Source organism: Pleurodeles waltl, chromosome 1_1 (assembly GCF_031143425.1).
Source record: "Pleurodeles waltl isolate 20211129_DDA chromosome 1_1, aPleWal1.hap1.20221129, whole genome shotgun sequence".
Taxonomy (NCBI): Eukaryota; Metazoa; Chordata; class Amphibia; order Caudata; family Salamandridae; genus Pleurodeles; species Pleurodeles waltl.
The window spans coordinates 187,110,981-187,129,595 of record NC_090436.1 but is presented as its reverse complement, the minus strand read 5'-3'; the positions used below and the strand labels follow the sequence as shown (position 1 = coordinate 187,129,595).

Below are 18,615 nucleotides of genomic sequence, written 5' to 3'. Positions count from 1 at the left end.
TGCACTGCGAGCTGCGAATGGGTGAAAGTATTTCCAGGTGAATGGGCAATTGCTCTCTCACTGAAATATCCATTGGGTTAAATATTTCTATGTGCAGAATTCTATGTACATGATGTGGTCATGAAGGAGGGAAGAGTGAGGGCGTCAATGCAAGGTCATGCTTGTGAGCGCATGAAGTCTTACACTAATGTGCATGTGGATGCACGACCAGAGGGAGAAAATCCCTGACTTCACTGTGTGAGTGTAAAGTGCGCGCATAGATTTGGAGCTGATAGGTGCATCAAATAAGTTAGCTTTGAATACAGCAACACTTGAAAGTTTGAGGTTATAAAATACTTCTTTAAATCTCAATATGTTATCCTCCTTATACATGTATACCTTCTCTGTGGGTATGCATTGGTATGTATACCCTCTCTGTGTACTTATGTATCGATATATTTATTACATTGCTCCTACTGTAGAAAAAAAAAGAAGAAATAAAACCTTTGACTCTCTCCATTGCACTACTCTGTCTCGCCCTATACCTCTCTCAATATATCCTTTCCTCCACTCTGTGACTCATCCCAAACCTCCTCCTACTACTACGTTCTCCAAAATAACCCTGTCTAGACACAGGCATAGCTTGGTCAGTAAGAATCGAGGTGTGTGAGCTTCAGATTTTCCAACCATCAGGCTGGCATATAATGTAAAAATACATTAGACAACAAGCAGGATGCATGTGAGGGACTTAAGGGGCAGTGGAATGGGAGAGGAATGCAGACTTGTAGGAGTATTTGTAGAAAAACACAGTATTTTGTAAAATAACCAACATTTTTGAGCACTTTCAAAGCAGAGAGGGAGAGATGTGTGTGTTTTTGTCTGTGAATATGTACACAATTCTGTTGGAATCTGACAGGCATCTCACCATACCTGACTGAAAGCACCTGTACCCAAGTATTTATCAGAAAATACAGTTATTGAGGGCTGGGGCTGTGTAACACCCCAAACACCCCGTGAAGCTACACCCCTGTTTCTAGACTCCTCTATTCCTCTTTAGATCACCCCAAACTTTATTTTACTACTGTGATCTCTCAAACAACCCTTTCTAATTTTTTCCGTCCTGTATCCCTTGTTAAATACAATTACTATTATTTGCATTTAATTCACTTCAATCTGTCACCAATTAGACCAGGGACTGGGACTGCTGCTTGAACACAAGCCCAAGACTTCTGGACCTGGCATGCTTCAGTTCACAGCTTCACATTGCATTAGGCTTGAGTGTTTGTGTGGGAAACTGTGGAGGAAGGCACACAACCGGTCTATTTGTTTCTATGTGGCTGTGCACACGCTCTCCGCTGAGGTTCTCATGCACACACAAAGCAGCTGTTCAAGAGAGAGGGTCAAGCGAGCAGATCTTTGAATACATAAACACAAGGGTTAAAGAGGAAGCCGGGTGCAGGAATTCCACGACTGCGGACTTTTTTTCATTTTTTCTGGCTCTTCTATATGACCTTTTTCTCATGTTCAGTCGGATTTTCAATCTTGCAATATTACTCATAAACCACTCAGATCTATCCCTTCAGAATATGGCTAAACATTTTTGGTTATGTTGAATGGCGGTATTCTCGGCAATGATGAGGTTAATATGTTGTACAGAATGATGCATTATCCCTTGTCTTCGATAGTGTGTTTGCTGTCTGTGATCTTGTGTGTACTAGGGTGGTGAGGGATTCACGTTGGTTGCGCTGGTTTAGATGAGTGCGTTGGCATCTACTTTGGTGCAGAATGTGTGATTGTCAAGTTGCATAGAGCTTTGATGTAGTGGCAGTTGTGATCATCTCTGGCTGCACCGTGTCAGAACCCACTCGAGGACCACAGGACAAACAGGGCTACAAGGGTCATTTGCTGGGGGTTAGGGTCATTTGATGCTGGTTTCCTGGGATCCATCCTACAGTGGTTGTGCAGACTGGGCCAAGTGCACCCCTTTCTCACTTGACTCTCAGGGTAGGGAGGGCAGACAGTCAAGTGCTTCTTAAGGAAAATATGTTGGAGCATCTACACCCAAGCAGTCAAACAGATGCAACAATTCACTATGTTATGCTATGTTAGAGTTTTATAGAGTGCCTGGTTACTGGATTCACACACCAAGAAAGCCTGCAGACTGCATCGCTCTAATTTATGCTTGCCTGAAAGAACCATGTCTTAAACATTTTTGAAAGGCAAATTCCGATCCTTCTATCCGACTCTCCATTTCAGTGTTTGTCTTGCTAAAAAGAGATTTCAAAGCAAAATTAAATACAATACGTATTAATGTGGGTTCAGCCACAGGGACTTACAAAACACAACTGTGGGGCTCTAGCTGAGTTCTAGAGGGCACTCACACCATTGGCAGTAAACAAAATGATCATAGGCAGAAATCAGACACTGGTACAGGTCTACAATTAGAGTGTGCGAACAAATACTCTGTATAGTAACTCATAGGTTAGCTTGTTTTGTGCCTTTATCAAACAGTGTTCTTGATGGTAATAGATTTAGGCCTCATGTTACCTGTTCGCTTGGATGCGGTACATCAAAGGGGTTTTTGGTGACCTTTTGAATTCTGAATGTCAGCACCTCAGACAGTGGATGCAGCATCATGGGCAGTGGCCCTGCCTTTTCGATATTGACACTAGATACAGAACAGTACAGCAGTTTCCTGCCTCAGTTACCCACCTGCAACATTTGTAGCTCCTGGCCCTGGGGACTCCTCCGCTACAGCACATTTGATGGTCCTCAACAGAGTTTACAAATTAACCAGACAGGAAGGTCAGGCGATCCCTCATAGCTCGAATCAGAGAAAGTTATACCTAGGATAGTATGTCTGCTTGTGTGGGTCTCCCACACTTAAGGAACATGGCTGCACCCGTTCTCTTAGACAGTCTCTCCTCCTGTGGGGTGAGACACAGTCCTTCACCTTTTGAGCAGGTTTCATGCTTCCGAGTGATTGGCAAGACCCACAGTTCTTCAGCAAGTTGCACAAACTTCAAATGATATTCCCTCACCTCCTGCAGACTGGCTATTGGAGAGACCCTATTTCTTTATCGCAGTAGCCCTTTCAGTACTTGTGGAGCACTGCGTTGGTCAAGAAAAACGTAGAACTGGAACAAAGTGGGATGGTTAGAGTCCCACTTTCATACTGATTTTCTAGACATGAGACGTTGATCAGTGACTGAAATTCAGGAACTGGTTTCAGGTAGTTTCTTTTCTAATATAATATAATTTTCTGGCTGCAGTGCAAGCTCCTCCCCAATCTCCATCTTGAGCCATCTAAAACAAAGGAACAATGCAAAATGGATCCCATTTGTCTCACCTGTTCTACACGCACAACAGCACAAAGTCCTGCTGCCATCAATAGTTCATTGATGTAGGAAGCTGGCTATCTACGTAGTGTACCAAATGTAGGGGTACAATATGTATATAATAAGGCGACCCATATTGGTGTACAGGGTTAAAAGTGACAATCTCTCTCTTATGGTAGTGTGGGTGAACAGTTAGGCTTATTAGAGGGTAGTGCTAAGCATTTGTTGAATACAGTCAATAAATGAGATGCACTCGAGAAGGAACTCAAGACCATTGTTTAGAAAAAGAGTTACTTTGTTTATGTTATGTTTCAACATCAGAATATTTTCAAGAAAATGAATACTGTTGCAATTTGTATCAACTTAGCAAGTAAGTAACACTTTTACTCAAATGCGTTTTTACTCTGTAAAGGTTCCAAAGTACTTTTAATGCAAAGGGGTCCTTGCAAACAGTTCAAGGGTGCACACTGTAAGTAGTAGGGTGCTAGGGGTGTAAGGTCACAAGCAAGACCAGCAGTATAGTTTTTACCTGCCCTGGGGCGTCTGAGTGCAGTGGTGTTAGTCAAGTCGGGTGTCCTGCGCACCCCAAGCTAGAAAACGAGGGGGGGTCACCTAGGAAGAGAGTGCAAGGGGGGGACAGGCCTGGGAGCCCCCAATGGCGTATTCAGTCAGTGTTGGGTCCTTGGGGCAAGAGAACCTTTGGATGTCATGGACCCGGGCCGGTAAGCTTGGGTGCTGCGGATCTTCATCGTCGGTGCTCCTGCATCAAGGAGCCCACTGTTCTTTGGGGTACCTGCAAGAAAAGGGACAAAACAGGGCTGTGGAACAGCTCTGGAAGATGTCTTGTGCAATGCCCCTCAATGCTGGTATACGGATGCATCGTTGGAATCTGGTTTGGACTTCAACAAGCCTCAGTAGTTGCAAGGGGTCCGGTACCACAGAAACTGGTGCACCTTGGCTCAGGTTAACCCTGATGTCTTTTCACTTGGAAGAGAGATGGGATTGGTCTCTTGGAGTATGATGACCTTCTCCTGAATGGCTGCTGTGTCAGTGGATCCAGTGGTCGGCAGAGCGGTGAACCAGACGTTGCGGTTGGTGCCTGCAAGAAGAAGGGAAGTGGCTCCTCCACTCCATGGAGATGCTGACAGGTTGGCAAAGTGCTGCAGAACCTTGGTCTCTTGGAGTCCCCACACTTTCAGGACAAGTTGTGAAGTTGCAATTGTCCGGACCGGAGCAGGTAGGCAGGGTTTCGCTCCAAAAGTTCACCAGTTGTCCGCAGTTCTAACTCTTTTGGCTCTTTTTTGTCATCTTCTTTTTTGGGTCAGATGAATCGGTTCTTCTTGTGTCAGGGGGCCATCTAATACTCAAGTTAGGGGAGTGTGCAGTAGTAGGCAATGGGTGACTACACCCCCTATATGGCCACTTCCTGTGGGAAGTGGGCATAACCCTGTCCCAGAATTCCTAGTTCCACCACAATCAAGATGATCGAACCCTGCCTTGAGTGTCAATTTCGGGGGTGTGGCTAGCCCAAAGATGGTAGACCCCTATTTGCCTGTCCTGGTCCCAATGGGACAACAGGGCAGGGGGTTGCTTCTCTCAGGTCTTTGGGAAGCTGGGGTTGCATACCAAAGGTGGCAGGGATTTTGAAGTCCCTGATATTGGTATCCAGATTCACTAGCCATCCTGCTGGAGTGGGTGATAACACCTACTTCGGGAGCAGGCATTGTTTCTGGCATCCGAGAGCATGGGATCTCATCTCCAGGGGGAAGAAACAGGCTGATAGCAACCAGTCAGCTAGCACACTAAGAGACTAGTAGGTTTCAGGGGGCACCTCTTAGATGCCCTCTCAGTGCACGTCCGGTTAAATCCAAGGCTGGCATCAGCCTTGATTTATTAAGATGAGGTGTTTGATACCAAACACCCTAGGTTTCATTGAAGCCATTGTGTAGCTGGAGAACTGGTAATTAGTGCTCAGTGCATAAATTAAGAACGCTTCCCTGTACACTTGCAATGTCCAATAATCAAATTAGACATCATAAGGGCATGGCTGCTCATGCTGATATGCCGTCACATGAAATATAATGCACTCTGCCTTAGGGCTCCAAGGCCTTCTGTAGGGGTGACTCACATATATTTAGATGCACTGAGTAGGGGTATGGCACACGATGGGTGTGCCATGTTGTGTCCTCACCTGGCTTGCACCAGGACATGCAGAGTGCAAGGGCAGCTGTGTGAACCTTTTAGTGGGGGTCCCTGAGGGTGGCACAATAGATGCTGCCACCCTTAGGGGCACTTTCCCATACCCAAGCCCTAGATACCAGTGGTACCATTACTAGGGACCTTCAGAGGTATAGGAGTGTGTGCCAATTGTACACATTTTACCTGTTTTAGGGAAATAGCACAGGCACTGGGGACCAGTTTAGCAGGGATCTAGTACACCTCAGTCATAAAACTTCAGTAACAGTGAGCAAAAAGTGGGGTTGACCATGTCCAAAAGTGGCACTTTTCTACAAACGACACATGCTCAACATAGGGTGTCAGACCAAAAACATTATGCTTCCACCACTGCTTTGTTACAATCCCAAGGTAGGGATAGAAGTCCAGTATTGAGTTAGAGGTACATTTGGACTGCCCCTTCTGGTAACAGAACAGATTCTGGGCCTCAGACTCCTCATGGCTAGGCCTAGGCCTCACCCTGTATACCAGATTAACATGTTAGCTGGGCCAAATAAAAGTCAGGATACCTGTTTCGCATGGAGTCGGGTCACTTGGGCCTGGGTACGTGCCTGTTTACTATGTAGGAGACATTCCCATCCCAACAGTGGGGTAGACTGACTTAGTGGAACTGAAGTGTGGAGGGGTTTGGCTGGCTGTTGTTCATATTTGCAGGTGCTTCTACACACAGGCTTTTTAACTTTTTACTAGTGTTTTAGGACAGGCCTTGACTCTGTAAATGGAATCCACTGAGAATGATCATATATAAATGTTCTTTATGCGGATATCTTGAAGATCAGATAGGTATATACTGGACACGTAATCTCTACAGCTATCTCCATCTTAGGGCTCACTGCTTGAATGGTTTACATTCACCTCTTGTCTGATAAGACTCCTGCAAAAATAGGGTTCATTTAAACTTTTAACCCCAACTACTAGTGTTTGCTGCGTGGAGATCAAACAATCATCATTAGACACGAAGACACAGAAAGGATCTAGTTGGTTATAGTTTGAGCAAAATAGAAATCCCATTAATGGGTAAAAAGGGAAGCAATTCACCAAAATATGAATACAGTCCGTGATGCACTCAGTCTGCAGCTTCTGGTGTAGTATTTCATAGATTAGGTTAACTGTATTCTCAAGACTTTCCAGCACTAAGGATAACAAGCTGCCCCTCCCAAATAATACTTAGTGCTTAAGGCAGTGTTACGAGTTCGGTTCTGGGGAGAACAGACTACCCAATGTCACAAAGACTGCGCCAAACAGTAGCTACAGTGGAATATAAGAATATTCTCAATTCTCCATTATTACATAACTCACATGAGTGTACTAGACTAAGTAGTGGGAAGATCAAGCATAAACATGCACGTTTCGGAGACATTGATGTTATGGAAAAGGAGAATTTGGTTGAAGTTTGTGTAAGATCACCGGGACCTATTGTGGAATCGGATGGATGGATGGATGGCTATGTTGCTGCTGGGCTGAAGGTAGGCAAAAGTACGCTGCCTTTTTTTTAACGTCCCTTAATATATACTTTTTAGAGCTTCATTTGTTGCGTATTTTTTTCAGCAGTGCAAGTGCTTTTGTTGTTTACAGCGCAAGGAGTTAGAGTCTATTATTTAATATGGTATACACTACATGGCCATTTCCTGGAGTAATCTGAATATTCTTTAAAATATGCCCCTAAAAAAAGTCAATTTTTGGTAAGAATGTTTGAATTTGTCACAATCATCTACTACATCTTTTTGTTGTATGTTTTAGGAGTTTGTCAAATCAGTGTAATTTGTATTTGCATATTTATAGGACATTTCAGGCTCATTACATGAAAGTATGCACATATGTAGAAAATGAGATACTGACATTTGGCACAATAGCACGGAATGCGTCCTCACATCCATGTTAGATGTAAGGATGCCTTTCATCCGAAGGGAAAAAGCAGAAAAACCCAAGTGCTGCAAACAGTAGCTGCTCGTACTATAGAACTTCATGTTATTGTTGTGCACCAGTGCTACCTTTTGCCTGCGAATGCCACATACTTATGTGAACGCGATTAATCTGGTTTAACTAAAATATCACACAGGCCTCATCTGTTTGCAGCAGCGGAGTGCATCCATAGATTTAAATGGCCATCCAGCAGTTTTCTGCTCACAGCAGAGGTTGGTATGTGGTGAGGCCCTTTTTATTAGGGTCAAGCCTGCGTTGCATGCGCTCGCGCATGCGTATCGCAGCGAGATGCTTTAGTTATTAGAAAAGGGCTTGGAGCCCTGTCGACGTCACGTCAGTGTTTTTCATTGGTTCGTGGGCTTGCCAAGTAAAATCTGCTTGCTTTAATTAGTCGAAGGCATGCATACGTCATGCCTTTTCCGGTGGCTAGCCCTCCTCGAGCGCATCGACCAAGTACAGAAAACATGCGAGGCTCGCTTTTTTCTGTCGGATCGTGGACTACTTTTTCTCTTTTTCCCTAGCGTGATTTCGTTTGGCAGAAGTCGAGCGCTTTACACAGTTAATTTCACTTTTTCGGGTTACGTACATAAAAGCACTTTTGCCGATAGATGAAAAGTCGGGTTAGGAGTTTATAACGCGATCAGCTCTAACATGAGCAAACGCGAGACCCGTTGCATTGCAAATGCTTGTATTTCATTGCCACAAATTCTTCACTGACCTATTTCTTTTTAAACAAAATATTTGTATTATGTTTATGGCACAGAAAGATGCACTCACAATAATCACATGAAGAAACACTCTCTTCCATGACGAAACTCCCCAGCTGCCATCGCCCCCCCACCCCGTCCAGACATTGAGGTAGATCTTCTAAAGCTCCCTCTCCCATGAGATCCTCCCTTGTTCCTTTCAGGTGGGGGGATTTTAGGTGGGGCTAGCCAGGCCTGTTAAACCACACATGCATTCAGTTCATCCATGATAAACTCTCCCTTTCCCCAGACCTTATCGAATTTCTTGGGGCATCCCTGTCCTCCATATCACCACCCTTTCACCCTCCATGTTCATGCCCCTTGCCACATAGCTTTTGTTGGTTTTGTGACTGCCCCCACAATCTGGTCATATCCCTTTTTGTGACTATGAAGCTAAAAATGCAGAACAACAATTGTATGCTACGAATGTCCAGGTCATTTGGCGTGTCCAGTATAATCAGGTGGGCTGTTTTAGGAATATTTTTCCCATTATTGCTTCCAATTCGTGAATGATTTCCCACCAGTATACGCAGGGACTGCACCAAGCCTTATGCATGGATGTGTCCTTTTCTGTGACATAGGCAATAGCGATCTGCCCCCTCCCTATTTTAAATAGCTTCGACCTTTTTAAATATATAATGTGCAAAATGCTGAATTGTATCAGTTTCAGTCGAGCTTTGATTACTAACTCTCTGGGATGCATCAGGGCTGCCTCCTACTTGATATCATCTGGGGCTCCCAGTTCAGCCTCCCATCTATCCCAGAGGTTCCAGAGGTTCCAGAGGTTGTCTGGTGAGTGGATAATTATGATGCAAGCAGTTTAGATAGCATGATCATTTAAAAATAGACGCCCCACCCATAAGCAATAATGGGAGTTTGCGCTACCTTTATGCATCTTCCTGTAATTCCCGTAGGACCTGGTCCAGGTTCAACTCCAGGAACCTTTCTTTCTCCATTACCTCCATTATCTCAATCTCCAAATACTTAAAGCTTGCTTGTGTTATAAGGAAGGACCCCGTCAACCTGCCTTGGCGCTCCCAGCCTCCCATTTCGCAGACAGTGGATTTCTCCCAGTTAATATGGCAACCCAAGTAGGTTTCAATGTTACGGAAGACCGACAGAACCCTTGGGATCGACATTGCTTGGTCCGTAAGATATATCAAAGCATTGTCTGCATAAAGTGATATATTTTCCAGTTCTTTTTTACTTCAAGAAAACCCACTATGTCGGCACTCTGGCCGAACATGCCAATTGGTCTAGTCACAGTATAAATAACAGGGGTGACAACGGGCGCACCCCTCTCTAGTTCCCCTTCTGAAATCAAACGTGTAGGACACTTCGCAGTTTTACCTTCACCACCACCATGGGTGCCTTACAGAAAAGGGCCAACCATGTGCAGAATTTGGGCCCGAAGCCGAACCGACTTAGGGTCACATATCAATATCGCCATTCAATGGAGTCAAATGCTTCTTTGGTATCCAAAGTCAATATGGCTCTGGGTTCTGCTTGTCTTTAAGTCTGTCCAGCAATAAGAGGATCACCTGAGGTTAACATGTTGCGCTCCCCAGCATAAATCCTGTTTGATCGGTTTAAATAACTGAGGTTATTACGTTGGCCCCTGTGTTCGCTAGTTTCTCGGCCAGGATTTTTTTTTACAGTGTTTAGGCCTGTATGAGGTACAGAAGTCACCTGGTTTTCCTTTTTTGTGGGTTACTACAATAATCATGTGATTGAGTTCCGGTGGGAGGCCCCCTCTTGTGCCCCTGGCTGCGTTGACCAAATTCAGCAAGTGTGGTTCGAAGAGTGAGGCCAGTAACTTATACAGCTCTGCAGGGAGACTGTTGGAACCCAGTGATTTTACTGATTGCATGCTCATAAGTGCTTTTCCTATTTCTTCCATTGTGTCTCAGTCTGCCTTGTCCAGGACTGGGACTGGCACCTACCACCCCTAGCAACACTTCTATGTCTTGCTCAGTACGGTCCCCCAAGTCACATAGAGTGTTCAGTAATACTGCACTATACCTTGCTCTGAGTGGACTATGTCCCCTGTCTCAGTTTACACCTCGGCCACTCAGCACGCCTCCTCCTCCCTCTTACCTAGCCATGCAAGGAGATGGCTTGCCTTGTCCCTGGTGTCATACAATTTCCTTTGTATATAAAAGTAGTGTTACCACTCTATAATTTCACTGATGTTGTGATACTGTTCCCTGATCTCCCCAATTGTGCGTATGTGATTGGGTTCTTGGTACATACCCAGGCCTCCTCCAGCACTGTTGTATTCGATGTACCCAGTATTCTCTGTGTTTTTAGTGCTATTATGATTTGGGTTTTGTCCCTGACCACTGCCTAATAGGCCTCCCAAAGTATGATGGAGAGGTCACTGACCCCTTGTGTCCCTCAAAGTACAATTCGGAGTCAACCTATAGGGTCTCATCAATATCCTCATCTTTTAGTGTCCAAGCATCTAATTTTGTTGTAGGTATGCTTGTGCATCCAAGGGTCCCCATTGTGATATGCAGGGGTGAGTAATTCGATATACCTTTGGTTAAATATCTCACATCTCTCACCTTTGCGACCTCATTCACTGGGATGAACAGGTTGTCAAATTGCAGCAGGGATCAATAGACTCCCGAAAAAAAATAGTTTTGTTTGTCTGATGGATGCAGAAGCCTTCATACATCAACTTGGACCACTGCATGGGAGTAGCGTGCCAAACCCAAGGGTGCTCTCATCTGCAACTCATGGGGTACACAGTAGTCAAGCTCCCAATTCATGACGTCATTGAAGTCTCCACCCACGATATGTAGGTCAGTATCTGAGTTGACCAGGATGGGCCCCAACTTAACTAAGACCCCATTTTGCAGCCTTGGAGGTGCATAGACATTCATAACGAGGATATCCCTCCTATTCCACCATCCTTTCACTGCCACATAGCAGCCCTCGGGGGGTCCCCCCATTGCCACTCTACACGCTGCACTCCAGGAAAGTTCGTACGCTTTTAACTTCAAACTAAGTAGATCACCTACAACACTACCGACTCGTTTCGACCACCAGGTCTTGTTCACAGTTGGTGAGTATGTTTTCTATGTCTTCCATTTAAACTAACCCACTTGTGCCCATAACGAGGCATTGTGGGATATGTAGTGCTATTATAAGCAATATGAGGTAAATAACAGAGAAAGTAAATGGGACATCAAAAGAAAAGAACTTCAGACTCATGTAAAAAAAATAGGGCACTGAGTCCCAGAACAAGTGATACATATTGACAATATTCACTTATACTGCCATAAATGAGAAAATTAGGTTGATAAATTTAAGATATCACAACAATATTTGTATTGAGTCCAGACACATATACAGAAATGGTTTGAACTTGTGTTGGGTCACTGAGACCAATTGGCATACTAAATTAGAAAATTGAATACAAAAATGTAATGCAAAAAGACACAGATATATGTGAAGAGGTACTGATATGTATATTTGGTAATGGCTAACAATGAGTTTGAATGTGTATGTTTACTTACAATGCATGTAAATAGCAAATCAAAACCATCAGGGAAATCTTTGCTTATAATAGCACTACATATCCCATAATGCCTCATTATGGGCACAAGTGGGTTAGTTTAAATGGAAGACATAGAAAACATACTCACCAAATGTGAACAAGACCTGGTGGTCGAAACGCATCGGTGGTGGTGTAGGTGAAATTAAAAGTGTACAAACTTTCCTGGAGTGCAGAGTAATCTTTGTTTAAAAAAAGACATACATACTTATATACTTTTTTTCTTTTTTTTTAATCAACAGCGATCATTCATCATCACTTTAATAACATTCTTTCAATGTTTCTCAGTACAACTCCGGGAGTAGAAATGAAGTCTGTGATGTGCACTGTATGCACGAGTGAAGTAGACTATTACTTTGTAATTGTTAAATGGTGTGCTTGAAAAAATCCTCTTGGACAGGTTTTAGTGTGACAAGAGATGGCTTTACCGCTGGTGGTGTCATGTGCGACAGTCTTTTTTGGCGCCCTCCACCCTATGACCACCTTCTCAGATTCACTCACTACCACCCAGCAAATGTGCCCCTCATCTCTCTATAGCCCCCCTTTCACATACATTAATTTGTTTGAAAGCGCTTGTAAAGGCTGGCTTTACTAATGCACTCAACTAGCCACATAAAATATAGTTCTGTTCTTTGCAGCAGGCACTACCTTATGGCGAGTCGGAGCTGTCGCTAGACAAAACTCCCGTCCTTCTCCCGAGCAGGAATGTTAATTACAAGAGGTATCTTGACATTTTATTGTTTCCTGAAGGCTGGACGAACAAGGAACTTTTCAGGAGGTGCTTTTAAATCGCAAGTTTCGAGAGTCATTGGTAAACACAGCGCCCCCAGTCCAAGTCAGCACCCGGTGCGGCCGCACCGCCCTAAAGCCGGCCCTGAGTGTGACTTTTGTCCTCCTGGTGCAGTATGACGGCTGAGTGCTGGCTAGTGCTTCATATAAGGTTTTCCATTTCGTATAGCAGTCATGAAGCTTCATGAGGCACAGAATGAGTGAGCCCCTGGGATCGGAGCAACATTTAGAGAGTGAGGACACTTTGAGAGCTGAGAAGTGCAGCCTTGCACATTTTCAGAGACAAAGCTGACAGTCTTTCTTACAGTGTCTATAATCGCTCTTTAGAACAACTTATCATATTGCACAAGCAGGCGTGTATATTTGCAAGGCAGGATACTACAACGTTGCATAGGTAATTTGGGGGTGCTTTAGCAGTTTGAGAGCCAAGGCAGTTAAAGGGAAATTGTTGGAACAAATTTAGTAAAAGGGCAGTGTGCTTTCTTTTAGGCAATCCTTAATATCTTGCCAGTAGCTTACGAGTTTTGGTTCATTATTTTGAAATTCAGGCTTATTATTCCCTTCTGTGTGTTGTTCGGTGCATTCTTTCTGGTTCAATTTAACTGTAAAATTGTTATTTTTCTGCTTGTTGTACAATGCTAGATTGCACGTTTCAAAATGCCACAGGCAGAGGACGTCCCTCTCCAGATGTTTTCTGCACAGTTGTTGCAGCACATTAAAGGACTAGTGGCATGGAAGAGGAGTTATTCCAGACAAATGTGTATCATGGCTTCAAGTCGTGGTGGAGGGGGCTACTTGGATTTCAGCTAAGCAACTGACACTGTCACATGCAGAAAACCCTAACCTGCCAGGCCCCCGGTATGGTGCAGGGCTGAAGAACCGGACAGGAGACAGCACTCAGTCCGTGCTGGTGACAGGGCCCACCTTGGGACAAAGGTTAGCAGTGCTGTGCAAGGCCGAGTAATAGGCCCCTTATTATATTGTCCGTTCTTGTCACTTCCTTGCAGGTGACCCCAAGATCTTTGTCTCTTCTCATTTTATAACTCGGGTCTCTCCTATACAGTGCTTAATTTGTAAATAAAAACGTGCCGGTGCCCAAAGCCCTCCTCTTAAACATGTGGCTGCTGCAATTAAATGTGAGAACACCAAATACTGAGGCGGCTTAGTCCTGAAGCCATCTCCGGCCTCTTCAATCCATATAAAGCCACTCCCTGCACTTCGGCTCACTCGTGCAGCTTTCTGCTTTCTCCCATTGTGACACTTTTTCGTTTTTCCCTTTCCCTGTCTTTCCCACATGTGCCTTTTGCTCGCAGCAAATGCTTGAGGCAGAAGAATAAGCCCCGGCCGTCAAAAACAAGCGCCGGTGCTCAGCACCGGAAACAACAAGCACAAATTAAGCACTGCTCCAATACCATCTCTTAACTGTGCTTGCCAATCAGTATTGGGTTTCACCCTGTTCTCTTCTTTGTAACCACTTCTATTATCTCTTCCATTAGTGCCTGCCTCACTGCTACCTCAGATTTTTCTACTGCACATATAGCAAGTCCTTGGCCATGAAGTATCCATAAACTTTCATGTTTCAACTTCAAGGTTGTGGCGTAAGAGCCAGAGCTGCTGACTGTGGAACTGTGGAATCAGGGTTGTATCTCGGGGTCGGCTAAACATCCTGTGATTCTAGGCAAATCACCTAGGGTCTGATTTGCATAGAGCCTCCGCAGTCGTGGCAGAATCTCCCCACTCATGGCTGAATCTCCACAATGAGCACTGCAGTGTGGAGACTCCCCCACGACTGAGGGGACTCCGCCACGACTGAGGAGGCTCTGTGTGAATTGTCTCCGTGCCTAAAAATTCTTTTAAATGTTGTTGTGTAATGTAACTGGTGCTAACCTAAAGCGCACCAGTACCTTTGGGTCAGGTTCACCCTGTATAAATTTGCACAAAAACCCCCCAAAAAAACAACCAGTTAATGCTGAATTATTAATGAGTCTTATTAATAAATATCCATGTATTTTGAGTGTTGGATTTGCGTAGAAAATGTATTAACTCAAAGAAAAATAATGCCCACATTTGAAGGTGCGCTTATTAGAGTGGCCGCCAATGTTCACTAAATGTATTTATTAATGGCTTATTAAAATGAAATGTTGAGTTTATGTTTAATTAATGTAGTAGTGTGTCATATTAAGGGCTATGTATTATGTATTAGCTTTATTAATTGTAGGCCTTAACTTAGCGAGGTCTTGGCCTAGTTGCACGGCCTCATGTCAAGCTGCATTTCTTAGGCGTTTTATAAAATGTCTGCTTAGAGAATTAAAATGTGATTTTCCACTGCTCTGACTATGTGCTCGTAGCTGAAGTTTTTTCTCATGAGAAACTGCTTGCTAGAAGATGGTCTACTTGCTAGTGAAACAATATTTAATGTAATGTGTGTAAGACTGACCTTCCCATGAGAAGACACTGGTTGCACTGACTGGAGTATAAGCTGCAACAATATTGATGCCTGATGAGCCGAATGACGGAAGCGGGAGAAGAGGAACCAATCATCAACATGTGAATCATGTAGTAGTAGAATTATAGATTTACAGGTTTAGTTTAATTGGACTGAGTAACACGCGATTCCCTGACCAATTAGGATGTGGAAAGTAGTTTTAGGAAATCTAACTGCACCGAGAGGAGAGAAGCTATTCACCCTATTCTTCTAGAGAGTTTAGTCTATTATTTTGTTGTCCGTCTTGAGAAGAGGTGTGCTTAACTTTACAGCTTAGAGAGACTTTGCTGATCTCTGATGTATTGCTGACCGGACTAATGTCCTATTGACGAAGACTGTCACAGATTGCTGAACTATATTGAGGACAGGTATACTGACATCGTTATTGATTGTTATGACTATTTGCTTTTGTTTCCAGGTACCATCCGCTATTTTTATAGAGCCAGTTAGATGTTTTTTTCAAATTTGTGTGACTAAATTGTTTTGCATGAAGTCCAAACATGGTGTTCAAATCTGATGTTAGATAGGGTTCTCACTGATGAAGATCGATACATGTAATAACAGTTGATGACTTTTCTTTGTTGAATCTAAATATATGTAATATTTGAGCAGTTATTCTTGCTGTTAATTTGTACTGTGACTTTAGAATGTGTCACTTTGGAAAGAAAAGGCCCTGTACCTTCCCTAAAATGAAAACACTGACATGCGTCAGTGTGGCTGTTGCAGAATGTATTTATTTATTTTCGTTTTATTTTGTTTGTTTTTAATTTGCACAATGTAGACGCTAGAGTGGTCCAGTGCTTTTTATAAAAACAAAAACAAAAACTCAAAAACATAATTATGAAATCGGGCGCCGATCGTATACACAATATAATTACAAACATATGAAATCAATCAAACAGCATGCAGTTCACGAAAGGAGAGTGATGCGTGACTCAGCCTTGTATGGATGATACATACTGAGTAGTTACCACTGTTGGTAAGGCGCTTTAGGACTTGCAAGGGGTATGAAAAACGCTGTGTATCTGCAAGTATAATTGCAACATTTTAGCTCTATGAGATTTTCATTCATGTAGTCAAACTAGGTATTTAAAAAATAATTCCATGAGTAAATTGTTAAATGAATGTTGATTGAGCTTCTGTAGATCTGTTTCTGATGCATTAACCATGCGGACAAAGCAGAGAGGTTGGTAATAAGAAAACTAGGCAGAGTAACAAAGCATTTCAACTTGTAGGTTTGTGACATCATTCGAACTAGCAGCGGTGGTCAGTCAGGAGGTGGTTCTTTAAGCTTCCTTTGAATTATTTTTCGGGGTAGTTATTCAATTTTCAAGAGTGCTTCAAAGAGGGTGTTTTTTTTTCTTGAGCTAGGGAAGGTATGTCTCTTTCCATATTCCTCTGGGGTTTCTGACCTGCTTAATACCCCTAAGGTAGTAGGACGGGGTGGGAGGTTTAGGCAGGCCTTGAAAGTGATCTGAAGGAAGAAACCCAGGCGCCATGAGTGGAAAATTGTGCAAATGAATCAGAAGCCATCAAACAGGCTAGGGATTCTAATGTTTGGATGCAGTGTGTTGCAGTGCGTTTGAGATTTGCACCTTGCAGATTGTTTAACATGAAAAATCAACAATGAATCAATGTCAGTGAATCACGTTAGGCCAAACAAGGATGACCGAATAGTAGACTTGCAAACCTTGAAGATTTTATTAGTGGATTAGCAAAGTTACATACATAAATCATCAAAGTTTAACAGAGGATTGTGGAGATGCAACAATTACAAATTACAGTAAATATGCTGTTTTCATTTACCCATGAACAAGCATTGGCAAATTTAACAAATTTGACACAAACGTTTTCAAGAAAAACCTGGGTATCAATGTTGTTACTTTGAGTTACTTTAGGTAACCAATTCCTGCCGGGAGGTAGTCTTGGGGACCAGCAATGTCTCAGAAACAGTTACCTCAGAGGAAGAAGCTATCTTCAGTCAGTTCCCGCCACTTTCATCTCCTTGCCATAGACTCCTGTGGAAGTGGTCCTGATGCAAGTGATAAAGGATGCTGTGGATGCGATGCAGTCAACAGGGGCCTTTCTGCAGCTACTCCTTGGCCCACTGGGTGGTGAGGCAACTCTAGCCATCCATCGGGGCCAACGTCCTTCAAGTTCCTTTCGGTCCCAGCAGAAGTCCAGTCACCACTGGGCTACCAGTCGCCCTGTATTGCAGTCATGGTGGAGTCCTTCCTTGGGCGATAACTTGCCTTATATTTTACCAAGCTGCACTCCAAGACTCTCCCTGGTTCAAAAGACTCAGAAAAAGCTTTGAGCATCAGGTTCTGGTCCTTGGCGCTGAATGGTGGCAAGGAGCAGCAATCAAAGTTTGGACTACCAACTCTCTCTCGCAAGCAGTTTCAACCGTTGTGACCATGTGCTTTGAACAGGTCAGCCAATTGAACCTTGCAGTCTCTTGCTTCAGCTGGGACCTGGAAACGACTCATCCACAAGCAGGAACCAGCAGGCACAGACCCTTCTCCTTTGCTAGCCGCTAGGTTTATTAGTTAGAGTCCAGATCAAAGCAGCCTCTCTTTACCAGCTTCTCGGGGCAGCAGGGCAGTCCTATTTCAGTCATCTTCTCCAGTCCGTTGAGATTTGAGTTCTGCATGCCAAGGGTACCCTTTTTATGCCCAGAAAATGCCCTTTTGATGTATGCGGTCAGTAGCCAATGGGCTACTTGTTTTTTTTCTGTTCTGATGACCACTTCTTGCGAAGTGTGGTATCTGACTATCCCAGAATTCTCCATTTTGCCCACTCTCAAGATGACAGACCCCTCTCCTGGTGTGTAAAGCTCCCCAGCCTAACCCAGAGATGTGGCTACCAAGAGCGCTACACACCTGGTTTGGCAACTGGTTTCTTCTCTTCTTCCTGAGTGCGAGCCTGTCTTCATACAGACCGGAGTAGCAGAACAATGGAGGAGGCAATTGAAAATTAACTATATCGACAAAAGACACTTTGGTGTACCTCGGACAGTCCCTCAATCACTATCCCCATGTTTAAGTTGGTTTCCAGTCAAAAGAAAGCTGTTATTTTAGTTAAAGATATGTCACTTCAACAGAGGTTTACTGTCTATATTCTATTCTGATGATTTGCAGAATAGCTTTATTTCTTCATTGTTATTGCCCAGAGCAAAACCAACTCCTAGAATGTTTCAGTTTCTTGAAGGTAAAGTAAACCCCCTTCTCTTAAAAAAAAAAAAAAAAAAAAAGAATGTCAGAAATGATTCATAATGCTGTTATGAGAAGAGTAATATTCCTCCCTCAAGGCGAGGAGTTATAAATCAGCTGTCATAAAAACACATCAGTGGGTAATTACCCAACCGCTTAGGTCTAAGTCGCTTGGGGGTGTTTACACACAAAGCTTTGAAAAATTGAATTAAATGTAGCTGTAGCGAAAGGTTAGTTCAAATCTTTAGGACATCCTCGCAGTATCTAAATGTGCTCACTATTTCGACGAGACGTATCCTCTGCAGTCTCCCAATTTGTGACTCACCAAAAAGATAGACCCATGAAC

General features: G+C 43.6%; 1 protein-coding gene across 4 annotated transcripts in view; it reads left to right on the top strand.

The window, feature by feature from the left end:
* Positions 1 to 18,615, top strand: part of PDZD2 (PDZ domain containing 2) — an 877,375-nt gene that overhangs the window by 248,621 nt on the left and 610,139 nt on the right. The gene's annotated exons all lie outside the window — the stretch shown is intronic.